A 21544-nucleotide genomic window follows, 5' to 3' on the forward strand; every position below is an offset into this window, starting at 1 on the left:
TTCAGTTGTTCTTACAAAACTCTTCCCCTACAGTCCAACAATTGATTGTGCTCCTTAGTATTTATCCAAACAGCTGAGAACTTTTATCCACACAGACACCAACACATGGATGTTTAGAACAGTTTTATTCATAATTTCCAACAGTGGGATTTAACCAAGATGTCTGTCAATAGGTGAATGGTTAAGTAAACTGTAGTATAGCTAACAATGGAATATTATTCCTGTAAAGAATATTATTCCTGTAAAGTGCTGTAAAGAAATAAGCTATCAGGGCGCCTGGGTGGCTCAGTTGGTTAAGCGTCCGACTTCGGCTCAGGTCATGATCTCGCAGTCTGTGGGTTCGAGCCCCACGTCGGGCTCTGTGCTGACAGCTCAGAGCCTGGAACCTGTTTCAGATTCTGTGTCTCCCTCTTTCTCTGACCCTCCCCTGTTCATGCTGTCTCAAAAATAAATAAATGTTAAAAAAAAAATTTAAAAAGAAAGAAGCTATCAAGCTCTGAAAAGACATGGAAGAAAACCTAAAGAGATGTTATTAGGTGGAAGAAGCCAATCTGAAAAGGCTGCATACACTAGGATTCCAATTATATGACATTCTAGAAAAGGCATGATGATGGAGACAGTAAAAAGGTCAGTGACTATCAGGGCTTAGGGAAGAGGGAGGGGGAGGGATGAATAGGGGCAGCACAGAGGATGTTTAGAGCAGTGAAACTAGTGGGTATGAAACTATAATGGTGGATACATGTTATCAAAAATTTGTCCAATCGCACAGAATGAACAACCCAAGAATCAACCCTAATGAAATCTGTGGACTTTGGCTGGTAATGATGTGTCAATGTAGGTTCATTTATCTATTGTAATGAATGTACATCTCTGGTGGGAAACATGGATAGAGGGGGACCTATGCATGTAGAGGGCAGGAAGCACATGGGAAACTTCTGTACCTTCTGCTCAATGTTGCTGTAAACCTAAAACGGCTATTAAAAGAAAAAAAAGATATCCTCAGACTTCTACTTCTTGGAAATCTCTGTTCTTAATTCCATTTGTGTCTTCCCATGTTCTTTATGCACAATCAAGCAAATAAATATCTGTATCCCCTCTTATGCAAAGGTAGCCAATCTGTACGCTAATTTTCACCTTAAAACAAGGTGAAATTGTGGGGATATGGTATATGCATCTTTAATTTTATTAGACTGCCTTCCATACCTAAATTGTTTACTTGTTTGTACAGTTTATTCATTTTTAAGAATTTTTTTAACATTTATTCCTTTTTTGAGAGACAGAGACGGTGTGAGCAGGGGAAGGACAGAGAGCGAGGGAGACACAGAATCTGAAGCAGGCTCCAGGCTCTGAGCTATCAGCACAGAGCCTGACACAGAACTTGAACTCAGAATGGTGGGATCATGACCTGAGCCGAAGCTGGTGGCTCAACTGACTGAGCCACCCAGGCACCCCATGTACAGTTTATTCATTTTTGTATTGAAGTATAATCAACATACAGTGTTATGTTGTTTTCAGATGTACAGTATAATGATTCAAAAATTCTATATATTTCTCAGTGGTCCTCAAGATAAGTACACTCTCAATCCCCTGTATCTGTTTCACATGTCCCTCACCCACCTCCCCTCTGGCAACCACCATTTTGTTCTCTGTATTTCAGAGTCTGGTTTTTTTGTTTGTCTCTTTTTGGCTTGTACATTTGCTGTGTTTCTCCAATTGCACATGTCAGTGAAGTCATATGGTATTTGTCTTTCTCTGACTTATTTCACTTAGAATTATACCCTCTAGCTAATAAATTGTTGTTTCACCAATTTATATTCACACTCCCACCAGCAATGTCTAAGAATGCCTGTTTCCCCTAAGTCTTGCTGACAGTGTGATCAAACTTGTGCATTTTCTGTGTACCTAAGAGGTGAAAATGACATCTTAATTAGTTTTAATCTGTATGGAATCAAAACACCAAAGTGTTTCCCTTAGTAATTCCCACAAGGGGACAGAGTACACTGGGACCTGACCCCTCCATTCATTTTTGAGCTTGTCTTATACTTGCTACTGTCCTTTTTCAAACTGCAATGAGCTAAAGCCCATTCAAGGGACTTTTCAGGCAGGCAATTTCATCTAAATACAATTGAATATCATTGTTCCCTTCCCTGTTTTGGTTCCATTTTAGCTTAGGGTTTTGTTTTTGTTTTTGTTTTTTGGGGTTTTTTTTTTTGATGCTTTTTAATGGTTTCTTTTTATTTGCCTTTATATCAGTGATCCAAACTTTACATTTATAATAAATTTTCTGATTTTATTTATTGTATGCAAATTATATATACTTTAAGTTTTTAGTTTTAATTCCAGAATAGTTAACATGCAATGTTTTGTTAATTTCAGTTGTCCAATAGAGTGAATCAACAATGCTATACATTACTCAGTGCTTATCATGATAAGTGCACCTTTTAACCCCCATCACCTAATTTACCCATCCCCCAAGCAACTCCCTGTTGGTAACCATCAGCTTATTCTCTATAGTAAAAAAGTCTATTTCTTGGTTTGTTTCTCTCTCCTTTTGTTCCACCCTTTGTTTGTTTCTTAAATTCCACATGTGAATAAAACCATACTGTATTTATCTTTCTCTGACTGGCTTATTTCACTTAGCCTTATACTCTCTAGTTCCATCCATGTTGTTGAAAATGGCAAGATTTCATTCTTTTTCATGGCTGAATAATATTGCTGTGTGTGTGTAGGTATATATCACTTCTTTACCCATTCACACTAAAAGACAATCTACTGAATGGGAGAAGACATTTGCCAATGACAACTCTGATAAAGCAATCATATCCAAAATATATAAAGAACTTCCACAGCTCAATAGCCAAAAAACTATAACAAGTCTTAATTTTAAAAAGTGCTGAGGTTTAAAGCAATACTTTTTTAAAAAAAAATTTATACATTTATTTTTGATAGCAAGAGCATGTGTGCACAAGTTGGGGAGGGGCAGAGAGAGAAGGAGACACAGAATCTGAAGCAGGCTCCAGGCTCTGAGCTGTCAGCACAGATCCCAATGCCGGCTTCGAACTCACAGGGCGTGAGTCACCTATTAATTTGTCACCTGTCGTGAGCCAAAGTCGGATGCTCAACAGACCTAGCCACCCAGGCACCTGGGGATACATTATTTTTAAGCACACGTCATATGTTTACAAAAGTTTTTTTTTTTTCATTTAAATTTCAGTTAACATAAGGGTGCAATATTGTTTCCAGGAGTAGAATTCAGTGATTCACCACTTACACACAACACCCAGTGCTCATCACAAATGCCCCCCTTAATACCCATCACTCATCCAGTGCATCTCCCACCCGCCTCCCTCCATCAACCCTGTTTATTCTCTATTGTTAAGAGTCTCTTGTGGTTTGTTTCCCTCTCTCCTCTTTCCCATAGTTTGCCCATAAAGCAAGTCTAATATATTTCAAAAGAATGAAACCCACAGAGGATGTTCTTGGAACATAATTGCAAATGTGCAGAAACCAATAGATTATACATATATTTTATATATATACACATAGAAATTGATAGAGTATTTCTGTATATATTTCTCTCCCTATATTTACATTTATTTTGTGTATTTATACATCTATATATTAATTTATAATTAATTATATTTCTTATAATTATTATATTGATAATATATCACATTAAAATAATATATATTTATGATAAAAAACATACACAAAATACATAATTATATTAATAAGTATTAATATAAGTGTTATTATAAAGTATTAATTTTTATAAATAAAAATTCTGTATGTTAATATATTATGCATTAGATTTTAAAATTTATTTATAGTATTTGTAATATTCGTATTATTTACATTTAATTATATATACTATTAAAGTTTATATTTTGTATTCCCTAATATCTAATAGGAAAATATATTAAAGCATATTTTATTATATCTATTTTAACTACTTATTTAACATATGTTTATATATCCTATCTACATATATTTCTATATACGTCTATGTATATAATCTATATTAAGATGGCTTCCTGTTCAAATCTGCATCCTTACTGATTTGGGGTCTGCCCATTATCAGTTGCTGAGAGAGGGCTGTGAAAAAATCTCCCACTCTGCTTGAGGATTTGATTCTTCTTGCAGTTTTTGGCATACTTCCCTTTATATGGTTGGCAGCCATGTAATTGGGGATGCACAACTTTTCCTTTCTTGGTAAACTATACCTTTTATTACTTTGTACCAACTTTCTTTATATCTAGCAATGCTTTTTGCCTTCTGTATATTTTATCTGATATTACTATACCCAGAGCAGCTTTTCTTTGATTGGTGTTTGCATACTTTAGTTTTTTCCAGTGTCTTATTTTCAAAATGTCTATGACCTTGCATTTTAGATGAGTATCATGTCACCAGCTTATGGTTGTTGGTTGGTTGGTTGGTTTAGCTAGTTGTTGATTTTTAACAGGATCTTTTTATCCAGTAAATTCAATGTGACCTTCTCTTGGACTGTACATTCACCACCAATATGTGCATTCTATTTGTCTATACTTTTCTGTTTTTTCTTCTCTTTTCAAAATCTTTTACTGTCTGATATTGTGCCCTTCACACTGACCCTGCATCATGAGCCACATAACACAGCCTGGTTTCTTTGTATGTTAGTTATTAAGTTCACTGTGGTTCCCACAGTCCATTTCCTATGCCCCAACATTATTTCACCCAACAACTTTAGCATCTACTGATAATTGGTGGCAAAATTGTTAGAATGATGGTTTTTAAAAGGTGATTTCTTATCTCCATTTTCTATTTCTACCTTTATTTGTGTGTAATCTTTTGTAAAGGTATTTCTCTTTTCTCCAATCCCCATTTAAAAAATGTTTTTTAGGTATCACTGTAGACTCATGGATTGTTTATCATTCAGTATTGGGAAACCATTCCTGCCATGATTCATTTTGATGTTCAGGTTGTCTTGATCTGATCAGTGGCAATCCTTTCAGATGGTTCCTGTGTCTTTTTCATATGTCCCATCTACTGTTGAAGATTACCTTATTCTTGGGCACAGCCAGAAGTTCGGGCATGGAAACACAGAGACAGAGGAAGGATCCATCCATATCTGAATGATACAATAATTTCTCAGTCAAGTACCTCTAACTGACTAAGAGATTGTTATATCAATCAGAAATGGATCCTTCCTGTGGCTCCAAAACAGTATGATACTGAAGCAAAAACAGATACAGAGATCAATGGAACAGAATAGAAAACACAGGAATAATCCCACAATTATAGGATCAGTTAATCTTCAACAAAGCAGGAAAGATGATCCAATGGGAGAAAGTCTCTTCAACAAATGGTGTTGGGAAAACTGAACAACAACATGCGAAAGAATGAAACTGGACACTTTCTTACATCATACACATAAATAAATTCAAAATGAATTAAAACCCTAAATGTGAGACCTGAAACCATAAAAATCCTAGCAAAGAATATAGGTAGTAACTTCTTTGACATTGGACGTACCAACTTCATTCTAGATACACCTCCTTAGGCAAAGGAAAGTAAAGGAAAAATAAACTACTGAGACTACACCAAAATAAAAACCTTCTGCACAGCGAAGAAAACAATCAATAAAACTAAAGGGCAAGAGACACTGGGCAACATCTTCTCCAAAGAAGGCATCCAGATGGCCAACAGATACATAAAAAGATGCTCATCTTCACTTATCATCAGGGAAATACAAATCAAAGCTACAATGAGATATCATCTCCCACCTGTCAGAATGGGTAAAATCAACAACACAGAAACAACAGGTGTTGGCAAGGATATGAGGAAAGGGGAACCCCTGTGCACTGATTGGCGGGAAAGCAAACGTGGTGCAACCACTGTGGAAAAGAGTATGGAAGTTCCTCAAAAGGTTAAAAATAGAACTACCTTATGATCCAGCAATCACATTACTGGGTATTTACCCAAATAATACAAGAACACTAACTCAAAGGGATACACATACCCTTATGTGTTTAGCAACATTATTTACAACAGTCATATTATGGAAGCAGCTCAAGTGTTCATTATTGCTGAATGGATAAAGAATGTGTGGTATATATAGATATATGCGATGGAATAGTATCAGCCATAAAAAGAATGAAATCTTGCCATTTGCACCAACACGGATAGACCTACAGAGTATCATACTAAGTGAAATAAGTTAGAGAATGACAAATACCATATGATTTCACTCACATGTGGAATTTAAGAAACAAAACAAATGAACACAGGGAGGAGATGGGGTGGGGAGGAAAGAGAGAGAAACCAAGAAACAGACTAGAAACTATAGAGAAACAAATGGTTACCAGAAGGGAGGTGGGTGGGAGATGGGTAAAATAAGTGATGGGGATTAAGGATTGCATTTCTGGTGATGAGCACCACCAGGTGTCATATGCAAGTGTTGAATCACTATATTGTATACCTGGGGCTAATATTACACTGGATGTTAACTAACTGGAATTTGAATGAAAACTTTAAGTCTTGGATGTAGCAAAAGCTGATAGAAGAGGGTAGGTTATAGCAATCAGGCCTACCTGAAGAAGTAAGAAAAAATCTCAAAAAAAAAAAAAACCAAACAAACAAACAAACAACAACAACAAAAAAACAACTAACCTTAAGCCTAGAAGAACAAAGCCCAAATACAGAAGGGAGGAAATAATAAAAACTAAAGCAGAGATAAAGGAAATAAAACACACACAAGAAATAGAACACATCATGAAAACCAGAGCTGGTTGTTTGAAAAGATAAACCAAATTGATAAACTGTTATCCAGACTCATTAACAAAAGAAGAGAGGACAAAAATAAATAAAATTAGAAAAGAAAGAGGTAAAATAACAGCCAACACCCTAGGAATACAGTGTCTTAACATCAACTTCATATTATCCCCCACAGTAATCTATATCGCCCATGTTGGTACTATTCTTTTATTGTCATTTTTCTCTTTATGAATACTAATTAGCCAATGTCACGGTAGGCACAAACTTTATAGAAAGTGCATCAGTGACACACCCATTCTAGATCAGAAATCATTATATATCATATGTTGTATATGTTTTATTATCTTAACATAAACTATAGAAACTAGATGTTTCTGTTTCTGTGAATTACATAATACTGTGTATCATTCAGTTTTCTATAACATAAATGTTATTATTTAAATAAAACAATAGTAAGAACTATAAGAGTAGATACTAGTCACTCAGGGCAGGACTAATTATGCCATATTATGTGTTAAAAACATAAACCAAGACTACTAATAAACTTTTAATTTTACAATAGGTTTGATTTACTGAATAAAAATTGTGGGGATAGTACTGAGAGTTTTCACATACCTAAGACTCAGTTTGTTGATTATTAATGTCACATGAGTTGGTACAGTAATCAAAAACTGATATAATCGACCAATGTCTATTTTACTCAGATTTGGTGAGGTTTTAACTTTTCCTGTTCCAGACTCATCCCAGCTGGCACATTACATCCAGTCATCCTGTCTCCTTAGGCTCTACCTGCCTATAACAATTCTCAGACTTTCCATATTTTTCATGATCTGCAAAGTTTTGAGGGGTACTTTTGTAGAATGTATTTTGTGGGATGATCCTCAGTTGGTATACGTCTAATTTTTTTTTTAACGTTTATTCATTTTTGAGACACAGAGAGAGACAGAGTGTGAGTGAGGAAGGGGCAGAGAGAGAGAGACATGGAATCCAAAGCAGGCTTCAGGCTCTGAGCTGTCAGCACAGAGCCCGATGTGGGGCTCAGACCCATGAACTGTGAGACCATGACCTGAGCCAAAGTCCAATGCTTAACCAACTGAGCCAACCAGGCGCCCCTCTAATGTTTTTTCAAATGACTATACTGGAGTTATGTGCTTGGTGGCACAAGATCAGAGAGGCAAAATGCCATCCTTATTGATTCATATCAAGAATGTTTACTCTCAAGATGAATTGCCACTGTTAATTTTATGTTTCATCACACGGCTGAGGTAGTGCTTTTCAGGTTTCTCCCCTGTCCATGATGTATGTTCTCTCTAGAGAAATAAGTGCACATCTCAAGAAGTGGGAAGTTACATGTCACCTCTTGAAGGACTGGGTATCTACATAATGCAAATGCTTTCAGCTTTGAAAATACTCATTTATTTGGTACCATATGGACTCTTTTTAAAATGAATCTAAAACTGTAATAATATTAAAAGTATATGAATAATCATTGTTTTAACACATGTAACTGCATAATGAGTTCTGTTATTTACTAACAGTTGACACTTACTCATTTTCATGTTCTTACTGCTGTTTTATTTAAATAATAGCATGTATGTTATAAAAAATTTAATACACAATAAATATAATTGACAAAAGTAGCCATTTTACATATTTTACACTAAGATGATAACATATATGCCACATTGTATTCTATAGTATGGAATTATGTGTTTTTCTGATTTTCAAAGAGTGTGTCACTGATGGGCTCACTATAAAGTTGGTGATCCTACAGCATGGACCTATTTAGATTCTGGACGATGTTTTTCACATCATGGCTTAACATTTTCCAAAAATGTACAAACGGCCAGGTGTTTCATTGTGACTAGCTCACTTATTCTAAAGAATCCTTGTTTTTAATTTGTTTCCATGCATTCTTTTTAGCGGCAATACAACAGAATCAAATAATTCCAATTCAGAAAAACATTCAATATTGGGAAGAATGTACAGTTGAGTTCAAGAGTTTTCAGGCTGAAGGAGAAAGATGTGACCATGAGGTGGCAGCAGCATGCAGGTAGCATTATTTGGGCCACTCTGACAGGTCTGCATGAGGGGAGGTCCTTCACAGCATCTGACCTTCCGGTGGCTACCACCCTGAAGTAGAAGAGGGCAAGGTAGCGTCTTAGGAAGAGGTAATGTGGAGAGGGTACTTACATGCCTACGTGTTGTCTCTCAGCAGCCTGGCTGAGGGACTCGAGTTCAGAAGTCACCAGTAGCTTAGGGTCTTTGACAGCCAGAGGTGATCTTAATCTCTGATTAGCGGATGTTTGTCGTAATTTCACAGGCATGAAGATCAGGCAGACAGTGAAATGGCAAAAAAAACAAAACAAAAAACAAAACAAAAAAAACCACGATTTATGGCTACTTAAAAAATTTTTTTTTAATGTTTATTTATTTTTGAGAGAGAGAGAGAGACAGACAGAGGGAGAGAGAAGGGGAGGAGCCAAGAGAAAGGGAGACACAGAATCCAAAGCAGGCTCCAGGCTCTGAGCTGTCAGCACAGAGCCTGACACAGGGCTCAAACCCATGAACCGCAAGATCATGACCTGAGCTGAAGTTGGAGGATTAACCAACTGAGCCACCCAGGCGCCCCTAGGGCTACTTAAAAACAACAACAACAACAACAACAACAACAACAAAAAAAAACTGGATGTATAAACATTTGAGCTTGGCAGCAACAGGATATTGAGCAAATGGGACCAGCCTGCCAATATACAGCAGCCATTTTTAATTCATTTATATTACAGAATGGAAAAAGAATTAACATGAAGATATGATGCTTCATCAATATGTTTTTCAAACATAAGTGTTTAAGAAAATCACTTAAAATCACAGTTTACTAGATGATGGTTGCAAGGGAAAAGATCATTTTTAAAATGAAAGAATGCTTTGGGAGTGATTGAGATGTTACATTTTGTGCAATAAATAAATTATAGTTTAGAAGATCACAAGAACATATTTGAAGCCCAAATACTAGGATGTTTCCAAATTTAAAGTAATTAGAGATTGCTATAATGAAGATCTATCTAATCATATAGCTAGTGATGGGTGAGATTTGGTCATATTTTGTAATTAAATTCAAAGGAATTGTAATGCTACTAGGAAATTATGTTATACCTGAACACTATTGAGAATATAAGAAGAAAAATACTTCCCCTAGATATTGATTTTAAAGCAGATGCAACCAATCATGACAAAATGCTTCCATTACAAGAGGACGTCATAATAAGAATACTGTCATGCTGATAAATGGATAAAGAAGAAGTGGGATATATATTCAATGGAATACCACTTGGTGATCAAAAGGAACGAAATCTTACCATTTGCAATGTGGATAGAATTAGAGTTATTATGCTCAGCAAAATAAGTCAGTCAGAGAAAGACAAATATCATTATGACTTCACTCATAAGTGGAATTTAAGATACAAAACAGTAGAACATAAGGGAAGGGAAGCAAAAATAATATAAAAACAGAAACGGAGACCAACCAAAAGAGAATCTTAAATACAGAGAACAAACTGAGGGTTTCTGGTAGGGTGTTAGATGGGGGGAAAGGTTAAAGGGGTGAGGGGCATTAAGGAAGACACTGGTTGGGATGAGCACTGGGTGTTAAAGGTGTGATGAATCACTATTCTATTCCTGAAAAAAATATTTTGATTAAAAAGTTTTTAAATAAAAATATAAACTTAAAAATAAATAAGCAAATAAAACTGGGCAATCTATTTGGAAAAAGAATACTGTCATGAAGGATGCTGGGAAGATGGCAGTGTAGGAGGGTCCTAAGCTTACCTCATCTCATGGATGCACCTAGAAAACAGTCATATCAGGAGAACTAACCTAGAAAACAACCCCAAACCTGGCAGAAGTGACTGTCCACACTTAATCGCTCAGAGGAGCTACACTGGAAAGGGTAGGGAAGCAGAAAAGCAGGCTGGTACTGAATTCCCAAGGAGACCAAACACAAATGGGAGGGAGACCACAAAGGCAGAGATGGGAGAGGAAGAAACCCCTCACCATTCATCTCAGATACGGGGAACCTCCACTGAGAAGATGAATCCCCATAATATTCGGCTTTGAAAATCATGGGGCTTAAATTCACGAGTTTATACAACCAGTGGGCCTTAAGTCCATGAACTTTAAAAATCAGAGGGCTTAGCTCTGGAGAGCTGGAGAGCCATAGGAATCCCCTCCCTTAATGAGCCAGCATAGCAAACATCCAGGCCAGCAAACACAGAGGCAGCCCTTTGAAAGGCAGCAACACAATAGAAGATTTATTTACTAATCTCAGAACATGCCCAGCAGGGGCAAGGGTCTCCAGCCGACTTCTCCAAGAATGAAAGACCAGGTGGGTGCCATTTCTTGACCCTGCCCAAGCCTAGATACGCAGACACTTGCTGGAACCAGTGTGAACGCTCTTCACCTCCCTTGCTACACCTGGAGCCCTGTCCTGCATTCTCCCGGGGACTGTGCCATCCAGTCCCACCCAACCCAGCCAGAGTCCCTGCAAAGCTATTCTTGACATGACTCTTTCTGCAAACATCTCTGACAGCCTGTTCTGGCGCAGGGAGAGGGGAAGATAACCATGTACACCAGTGGGCTGCAGCTCCCGCAGTGGGCTGGAGGCAGACATCTGATGTGAATGCCGGCCTCGGCCACCAATAAAAACTTCAAAGGGGTTGCACAAGGAGAAAGTGCTGCACTTTGGGGGTCACTACAACCCCAACAGACAGACTGGTGGCAGATATCTGGGCTGACTGAAGGCTCTACTGACTAATGAGTCTCTCAGGGGCAGGAAGAGCACCCTGCAGTTAGGGGTCACCACAGCCCCAACAAATGGATACATCTGGTCAGACCCAACTACAAGCCCAAGGCAGCAGCAGACTGGAATCTTACCGGAACAGGGACCAAACCCTGCTCAGAACAGGCAAAGTGGACCATTGCAGCTGACTGGGCTGAAAGCAAACATCGCTCAGCCACGACCATAAGTTGCATGTAACATGCATATGAAACACCCAGGAAGTGCATGGTTCTGATGAAAAGGGGACTGTCTGAACACATTAATTGCCTGACCAAAAAGAGGAAAATAATGACAATAACATTGATCCCATAAAGTTGAGGTATGGAAGGAGTCAGTCAGGCCAGGAGACTGGCGTGTGGAGTGTGGGGTCATCCTCCTTGTGTTATTTACAGAAACACGCAGGAAAAGCCCTAAGGTCTTCAACCTGTAAGTTCTTCGAGATTCTAAACTTACCACAGAAAGACGATAAGCTGAATGAAAACAGAGAAGCCTGTGGGCTCCTGGGTTATGAGTGTGCATTTGGAAAACAAAGAATTAAACAGACATACCACACAACATGCAAAATGAGACAAGGCCAGGAGAGTGTGATGTACCGAAAGATGAGGGTTTCCTGAAAGACTTATACCTGAGAATGGCCCCAGCATTTACCTTGTCCTTGTCTGCATTCTTGGTACAGTCAGAGCTGCTGTAACTCACAGAGGTTTCAGAGTTTGTGGATCTACTAAAGACCCTAGAAGGGACAGAGGTTTATTCTGCTTTTAGAGGACTGTGCGGAATGAAAACAATCTCTCCTCTCATTCCTCAAATATCTTAAATTTTTCCCTACACTCAGGTCCCTGACCAGAGGCAGAGGGTATCCCACATGCCTCAGGTGACCCCCAAGGATAAGGGGGAGAACCTCCCCTCACCTTGATAAAGACCTCATGTTGCCTTAGTTCATGTTGTTTTGTAATTCATCAAATAACTGTGGACAGGTCAGTGATGACAGGCTCAGTTAGCAATCTAGAAGTCATCACTAAGACAGAGGTTTCTCAGTGTACATCATGGGAAATCACCATTTCATTACCGATTAAGAACAAAAATGAGGATGCCTGGGTGGCTCAGTCAGTTAAGCATCTGATTTTGGCTCAGGTCATGATCTCACAGTCCATGGGTTCGAACCCCGCGTCGGGCTCTGTGCTGACAGCTCAGAGCCTGGAGCTTGCTTCAGATTCTGTGTCCCCTTCTCTCTCTGCCCCTCCCCCACTCACACTCTCTCTCTCCAAAGTAAATAAACATTAAAAATTTAACTAAAAAAAAGAATACAAATGAGAGTATCGATTGGCGGATAACATCAAAGAACCCTCAACGGAAGAGAATGCATGTGTTTCTTCTGGCTCTAGGTGGATTGTTCAATCCTTCAGCTTATATGTAAGCTGCCTTCCACATGTGAGCAGTTATTATATAACTATGTCTGACTAGAAATGTACTTAGACTAATCTTATACTAATGAGAAAAGGAAAACTACAGAAATTTAGCAGTGCTGCTAGGGCACCAGAGGAGAACACCCTCCTGTCACCCCTTCAGGCCACCTGCTATCCTTAGGTAGTGCTTGTGGTTCTGTCCAGGCCACACAATGATCACCGACAGGAACAGGCTTTGCAGCAGAAATTAGGCCAGTGCATATCACAATGTGCTCCTTACCTCTCCCTGGACGGTTCTGCGTCTCTGGTCTTCCAGGCATTGGTTTCTGCCTCATGTGTCCCTCAGGCAGCCTCTTTCCTTCCATAACATCCAGTCTTGGATACAGAAAAAGAATGGACTTCTAAAGAGTTACAACACCACAGATACACAACAGCACAGCTGTAATCCCTTGAAACACCCATAAAACCACATGTCAAGCTCCCACACCTGTTTCAAGTGGGCGCCCTCCCTGCTCTGCTCTGCCATCTCCCTGTCCCAGATCTGAGTCTTGATCTGGGGGAGAAAAAACACATCCACCTTCAGTCCTGCCAGACTGTGCACCAAAGAAAGAGGAGGAAACAAGAAAACACTTACCCAGTTGTGCTGAGCATTCTTCTCATGAACTGCAATCTGAAAAAGCCAACAATGAAAAGCCCGTGTTTAGGGATTCCAAGGGCCACTACACTCACCTGTATGAGGTGCTAAGGGTTCAGTAAGTCAGGCAGAACTCAGATTACCTGGTGTCTGAAGGTGAGCTCTGCCTGCTGCAGCTGTTCTCGTGTTTGCTCAATTTGCTGCCTGTGAGTTACAATTGCTTTTGTCAGATAAGGCCCAATATTGGGTATGATTTTAAATAATCTGCCCACGTTGCCATCAACCTCGTATCTGTCCCCTGATACAATTTATTCTTACATGATTATAAATGTACAGTAGGATCAAAGCTATTGTTACATCCTTTCCTTACTCATTATTCCCTGCCTGTAGGGTTCAGAGTTCATAGAATTCCTTCCCATTTTTAATCTTTCCCTAATTCATCATGTGACAAGTGTCTTTCATCATAAAGCTCTTTGTCCCTTAACATATATTTTCACCATATTTCCCAGAAACCAGGGCCATCAAATGGCACTACCATGTTGATGGGTATAATTCATCCTACCATACACTGGTTTCCTATAGATTATGAGAGTTGACACCACCCCTGAGGAATGTTGGCATGGATGAAGTTTCCACATGGTCAGGCCAATACTGGAGTTCTGGAAATGTTTAGTAACTTGACTGTTTTTTGTTCTTTCTAAATCTTATATTTTTCTGTCTGTTCATTCTCTATGGATATGTCCTCTGAATATGTATTTATATTACTTGTTAATTGAGTCTAAATTTGTACAAATGTGAAAAACAAGAAATGGACAGGGGTTTCATGAGCCACTGCTAATTAGTATCTGAACTCACTTGTATATTTCCTCATTAGCTATTTTCAAATTTTCCTCTGTAGCTTCCAGTTGATTCTCAATTGCCACCAGTTCACATTGTGCCATTTTCAGTTTCCTAAGATGAGAAAGATATATACCTAATCCAGGAGACAAGGTCCAGAAATTCTTCCTTTTTTACCTCCCAGCACTTTTGAAGGCCTAGATTCAAATATCCCTTCCCTCACCTCTCCCATAAATGCAGACTGACACCACAATCAGAGAAATGAACTGAACACCTCATTTAAGTTAAAATCAACCTCTGTCTGCTGCCACGTCTCTGAAATTGGAGGTGTCTTTCTAGTTTTCTGCTTCTACTCCTTCGTCACGAAGTCATCAAATAACATTGCACTTTGTGCCTTCCCAGAGCTGGTCTTTTGTTTGGGATGGTGAAGACTCATTTCAGTTCAATGTGAAAAACCATGTCTGATCAACTATACCCATTAGGATGGAGCAACAGATCATCATTAGTCTTACACCTCCACAGGGAGCCCTGACTTTTAGAAACTGACAAAAAATCTCTAGACAGAGAAAGGCACGTGCATTTCCCTCTGGCTTCTCAGGCAGTCCTTCAGCAAATGCTTTCTGGAGTGGCTGTAATGTAGTGGCTCTGTTGTAAGAGGCTGAAGATAGAAAGGTGGTCAGGGCTCTGTACCCACTCCCACAAAGAGCTTACAAATTAACAAAAACAAGATGCCAATGAGACACAGCAGCCCCCACCCCAGGTGTGGGAAGGACTATCATGAAGCTGAGTCCCCAGGGAAGGGAAGGAAGAGTTTACTTTTCAACGTGAATGAGGGACTCTAAAGGCCCCGATCTTCTGAGAACAAAAGGAAATACTGCACAAGGGAGGAAACAAGTGAGTGAATGCACCAAATTTCTAACAACCCCATGAAGACACACGAGACCAAGATGGAGAAGAAGGAAGCCCAGGACAAAGCCAGCCTGGCAGTTGGAGCCAGTCTCCCCAGGACTCATCAATACATTCGGGGACAGAAAACTGAACTGCAAAGCAGCTAAATAACTTTATGCACATAGATGTAGAAGTAAACAAGTGTAGTTGAGGGTCAGTCAGCAAAGATGAGCCCTAGCGAAGCTGCAGGTTTTGGTTGGAACCAAAGATTGTTACACATAAGAAATGCAGGGGGACAGGAAATACCCAGGCCTTCTTAGGGATTGGGCCTGCAGTGAACAACCTCACTGGCAGACTGCATGAAGGGGTCCAGTACTGCTGGTGCCCCAACCCATTTTCCAGAAAGAAATTCCCATTGTTTCTGCAGCAATATAACTCAACTTCTCTTTACCCAATTAAAAAAAATGTTTACTTATTTATTTTGAGAGAGAGAGACAGGGAAGGAGGGGTAGAGAGAGAGGGAGAGAGAGAATCCCCAGCAGCTGCAGCATTTTCAGCGCAGAACCCAATGTGGGGCTCAAACTCACAAACCATGAGATCATGACCTGAGCCAAAATTAAGTGTCAGATGCTCAACCAATTGAACCACCTAGCCGTTCCCCCCTATATATTTTTGACCCATGTCTGGTGCTGAACAAAAATGACCTAATTCCCGGCTGAGAAGACAATGTGATAGGATTGAAACCCATGGGACAATGTAAATGGATCCAGAGGGTATCAGGGATCAGTGTTCTTAATGCTGGTACCTTCCCTCTTTCACCCTAAATACATGACACAATAATGTGTGACAAGCACTAAGGACAGAAAGGAAAATGCAGGTTACAGAAAGCAGGTAGGAAGGTCAAGCACAATTCTACCGAATGCATTTGGCAAAAATTCTCTATACCGGCTACAACATTCATTCATACAACAGGATTTGTGACAATTAATATTTGAACATCTTACTCTTCTGCAGCCACTCTTCTTTGTTTATAGAATTCTTCAAGGATATGTGCTTTCTCCTTCAGCTGTTTGACTTTTGCTTCCTTGATTGCTTTCACAGACCTCAATGCATTACACTTGTCTTCTAAGGCCTTTTTATTTTCTGTAAAAAATGGATTTTCTTTATAAGTGTGCACATGACCTGAGAGTTGGCTTTGGTGTGACAGGAAAAGGGCAAGAACCATGAAGGCAAGAAGGCATTCTTTCCCTTCCCAATGCAAAGTCATGTACTCATATGGGGATTTCTCCCCAACAGACAGCATACCTTCCAGTTCACAGTTATTGGACCTCAAGGTTCTCAGCTCTCAATCCTCGAATTCACCATTTCCATCTTGTGACTTTAAGACAGATATGAGAAAAGACATTCAAGAAATAATGATCATACAACAATGTGAATGCACCTAACACAACATGATTGTACACTGCAACAAAGAAAGATCCTGAGGCATATATATAACAAGGAGAAAGCCAACTTGGTAGAAAATAGTTTAAATCAAAGAGCTCACAAATGGCTTTCTTAGTGGAATATATATCAATAGATAGATAGATAGATAGATAGATAGATAGATAATAGATATCTCCTTCCCTATTCACATTGAAAATTATGTGTTCAGCATTAAGACAGGAAGGGACTACACAATTTGGCTAGTAATCACCCTTCATCTCTCAAATATCTTCTAGAATTTTCTTCATATCTTGGAGGGCAGAGCTGAAATGATGTGATAATTACCTAGTTGTGAAAACACAGGTACTTCTTAGTCCTTGAAATAGCAAAACTCCTCCTGGTGGTCCTAGTGAAATTCCAGCTCACATTGCAGATGGAGATTTGGCTCCCAGAGGCCCAATCTCTACTGTGGTAAACAGCAAGTGAACATACTGTGCTCACCTCACCCAATTAACAAAAAGCCTCCAAAGCCAAATTACAGTAAAACTCAGCAGCCAACTCTTACCAAGTCCTTATTCTTGACATTCTTCTCTGTCTCAGATCGCAAGGTAGCATGTGCACTTTGAAGACTGTCACTTAAAATTTCATTAAAATATTCAACTGTTTTGATGTCCTCCTTCAACAAAATGCAATGAATCAGTAATAATAACTCACTATTTTCACTCCTGTTTTGAGAAAGCAATCCAGGCAAAGAAAGGATTCTTACCTTTAATTTAAGAGCTTCATCAGAAAGAAACTTAATTTCTCTTAGTTTCTTAAAGACATTTCTTTGATTCATTGATCTATAAAACATATGATAAAGGATTAGAATTCACAAATAGCATAGTGATAGACAAAACTATCTTTTAATGTGTGATTCCTTCCACAAATAAACAGACAGTGCTTGACATTTGTGAAGCTTGTCTTGAACTAGAACTGTTTATAGAACACATGAAATAGGTCAGTAGGATACACTACCAGAGGTACAAATAACCAAAATGAAATCAGAAAAAATCTTTGAAAGGGTAATGATCCCTTCTGCTCCCAAATGGATACTTCATCAGCAAGTTCTGTTTTCTTTTTAAATGTATTGATCTTCTCAGTTATTAGCTATAAACTAACTAAAAGGAGAGAAAACAATTTCTAAGATTATTAGCAAACCCAGTAACATCGAATAATCTCAGTGTATTAGTACAGACACATTATGTTTCTGAAAATCTCCAAGAGGCAAGAGAGTATGAAGGTATCCCCAAATTTATTTAGCCAAGAAACTTTCGTTTTGTAGAACATCTCAGAGGACTAGTGTTCAGTGGAACACCCACTAAGAAGCATTAGTAGAAGGACAGATCAGGGGTGTTTGGGTGGCTCGGTCAGTTAAGCCTTCAATTCCACCTCAGGTCATGATCTCACAGTTCATGGGTTCGAGTCCCACGTTGGGCTCTGTGCTGATGGCTCAGAGCCTAGAGCCTGCTTCAGTGAGATTCTGTGTTTTCCTCTCTCTCTCTGCCCCTACCCCACTTGTGCTCTTTCTCTCTCTCTTTCAAAAATGAATAAACACATTATAGCGGCACTCTCAACAATAGCCAAATTATGGAAAGAGCCTAAATGTCCATCAACTGATGAATGGATAAAGAAATTGTGGTTTATATACACAATGGAATACTACGTGGCAATGAGAAAAAATGAAATATGGCCTTTTGTAGCAACATGGATGGAACTGGAGAGTGTGATGCTAAGTGAAATAAGCCATACAGAGAAAGACAGATACCATATGGTTTCACTCTTATGTGGATCCTGAGAAACATAACAGAAACCCATGGGGGAGGGGAAGGAAAAAAAAAAAAAAAAGAGGTTAGAGTGGGAGAGAGCCAAAGCATTAGAGACTGTTAAAAACTGAGAACAAACTGAGGGTTGATGGGGGGTGGGAGGGAGGGCAGGGTGGGAGGGAGGGCAGGGTGGGTGATGGGTATTGAGGAGGGCACCTTTTGGGATGAGCACTGGGTGTTGTATGGAAACCAATTTGACAGTAAATTTCATATATTAAAAAAAAAAATGAATAAACATTAAAGAAAAAATTTTTAAATAAAAAAAGGACAGATGAACAATTGAGACACACTATAATAGATGTAAAGCATTTAACACAATGCCTAGTTACAGCAGGCTCTCAAAAACTGTAGAGACAGTTTATGGGGCACCTGGGTGCCTCAGTCAGTTAAGCATCTGACTTCAGCTCAGGTCATGATCTCACAGTTCATGAGTTCAAGCCCCATGTCGGGCTCTGTGCTGACAGCTCAGAGCCTGGAGCCCGCTTCAGATTCTGTGCCTCCTTCTCTCTCTCCACCCCTCACTGTCTATCTCTCTCTCTCTCACAAAAATAAACATTCAAACAAATTTTTAATTAAAAAATTGTAGAGACAGTTTATACTTAGTATCTCACTTTGTTCCTTCTCATTTCTGAATAGCCTTTCTCCACATTTACTACTATAACCCCTCCCCTTCCCTCACCAGACTCTTGCCGTATTGGGTTTCCTTTAGTTCCGCAGGCATGGTGAAGTATTTTCCTGGCTCAGGGCCTTTGCACATTCTGTTTTTTTCTGCTGAGAATACCATTTTCCCCCACCTTCATTTGGACGATTCCTTCTCATTCATCCTTAGGCCTCACTTGAATTGTCACCTCCTCAGTGATGCTAGCTTTGTTATTCCTTATCCCATCACCTTCCTTGTTTTGCCCTATACACATCACAAATAATAATTCTTACTTTTATCTATTAAATATAAAAACAGTTTTCCATCACTCACTTTGTAGGCTCCAGAGGTCAGAGATGTAGCTTGTTTTTGCTCCATTAGCACAGTGTTTAAACAAGATAATGCAAGACAAAGGTCTGTTGAATGAATGTGTAATACAGAAGTCATTCTCTATAGAAAGAATTGCACAATAGACTTGGCCCCATTTTCAACAGAATATTTACAAGAATCCATATGCATTATTCATATTGCCCTTTGTTACATCAAGCATGATTAAACAAAATGAAAACAAACACAAGGATATACTATGAATACAGTCCTGGATTGGCATGCCTATAGGAAACTATAAGTAATGCAGTTCTGATATGTAGTTTTATGGTGGTAAGACTTGCTACCTGTAAATATGTTGAGAACCTAAGAGAACAGAAAGTTATCAAATGCCTCAAACTAGCCATTCATGTATTCATTTATTCATTCAACAGAGATATGCTTACACTCAAATGTGCTATACATTCAAATGCCACATGTTAGGCAACACACACTTGAGGCCTTTCCAATCCATCAATTTGGTTTATATTCCCTCATTTTATATTATATTTATCTTCCCTCATTTATAAAATCATAAGTCTTTTAAGGGGATTTTATCATATGTGTTGCAGAAACAGGGGTAAACATAAATAGCACACAAACAGCAAACCCGGCTACTCAATCTCACCACTCATGCCCACCAAGCTTGAATACAGCCTCAAAGACCCTTGTAACACTCCACTTCAGGCAGACACTGGAGGTCATGAGTGATAGCACCCAAAAGGAACCCTAGGGCTGCTTATTCTGGGTGGAAGAAGGAGCCCCGGCTTTGCAGTCAGACTACATTGCATTTGTTTTTGTTTTTAATGTTTATTTATTTTTGACAGAGAGAGAGAGAGAGAGAGAGAAAGAGAGAGACAGAGAGAGAGAGAGCACAAGCATGAGTGGGGGAGGGACAGAGAGAGAGGGAGACACAGAGTCTGAAACAGGCTCCAGGCTCCGAGCTGTCAGCACAGAGCCCAATGTGGGGCTTGAACTCACGGACCGCGAGATCATGACCCGAGCCAAAGTCGGATGCTCAACAGACTGAGCCACCCAGGTGTCCCAGACCACACTGCATTTGAATCCATCTATCAGAAGGATAATCTGTACCTGGTTACTCTGTCAGATATAGATAATCCTACCCACTTTCTTTTTGGTAAGAGAATTAAATAATATATTTGAAATATCTGGCACACAACAGGTATCCAATAAATGCTTTCGGTGCTATTAGTTTTCCCCCAAGGAAGCCTCATAACTGTTTCACATACAGTGATGGCTTAATAAGATGGGCTGGCATGAACAGAAACCTTCCTGAAGCAAGCACGATGGGTCACAAAGAATGAAAACCAAGAAAAGGGAACCAAAAAAAAAAAAAAAAAAAAAAAAAACCTTCCTCTCTCCATACAACACATTCTATCTTATTTTCTTTCCAGACATTTACTAACAAGTATCCTGGGTGATAGGAGATGCTCAGAGAGTTCGTGATTGAAAATCCTAAGGCTGCATCTTTTGTTCTTAAGTGCTTTTCTTAGCTTGACCTGATTTTGCTCCAGAGGGGAGGATTATAAGATCTGGTGGCATATTTGGGGCATTTGGGGACTCAGAGTCAAACAGTGGCTAAGTACTTGATCGAACCCATGGATAAGCCAGGGCTTAGGGCCTGCCATTGGATGAATGCCCAATTACAGGATATGAAATGAATCTGTGGATCTGTGGTGACCTTTTCTCCCCCCTCATACCCACTACTTCCTCCCTCTGGGTTGTTAAGACTTCCTTTAAAAATTTTTTTTAATGTTTTTATTTATTTTTGAGACAGAGAGACAGAGCATGAGCAGGGGAGGGGCAGAGAGAGAGGGAGACACAGAATCTGAAGCAGGCTCCAGGCTCTGACCTGTCAGCACACAGCCCAATGTG

At 39.2% G+C, this 21544-nt stretch overlaps 1 long non-coding RNA gene across 4 annotated transcripts; it reads right to left on the minus strand.

The window, feature by feature from the left end:
* Nucleotides 1-3905: 3905 nt before the first annotated feature.
* Nucleotides 3906-18012, minus strand: LOC109270045 (uncharacterized). 4 transcript variants are annotated; one of them, XR_008424753.1, is made up of 10 exons: nucleotides 17544-18012; nucleotides 17343-17453; nucleotides 16658-16730; nucleotides 16357-16495; nucleotides 13771-14578; nucleotides 13628-13663; nucleotides 13481-13546; nucleotides 12239-13368; nucleotides 8947-9044; nucleotides 3906-5045 (listed from the first exon to the last, which is right to left on the minus strand). It is a non-coding gene; the product is annotated as an uncharacterized LOC109270045 (long non-coding RNA). The 4 variants fall into 4 exon arrangements; XR_008424752.1 differs by lacking the exon at nucleotides 3906-5045 and having other exon boundaries at nucleotides 8208-9044; nucleotides 12239-12320; nucleotides 13274-13368; XR_008424754.1 differs by lacking the exon at nucleotides 3906-5045 and having other exon boundaries at nucleotides 8208-9044; nucleotides 13274-13368.
* Nucleotides 18013-21544: the final 3532 nt, after the last annotated feature.

The sequence above is a fragment of the Panthera pardus genome, unplaced genomic scaffold (assembly GCF_024362965.1).
Source record: "Panthera pardus isolate Hobbes unplaced genomic scaffold, ASM2436296v1 HiC_scaffold_10, whole genome shotgun sequence".
NCBI lineage: Eukaryota > Metazoa > Chordata > Mammalia > Carnivora > Felidae > Panthera > Panthera pardus.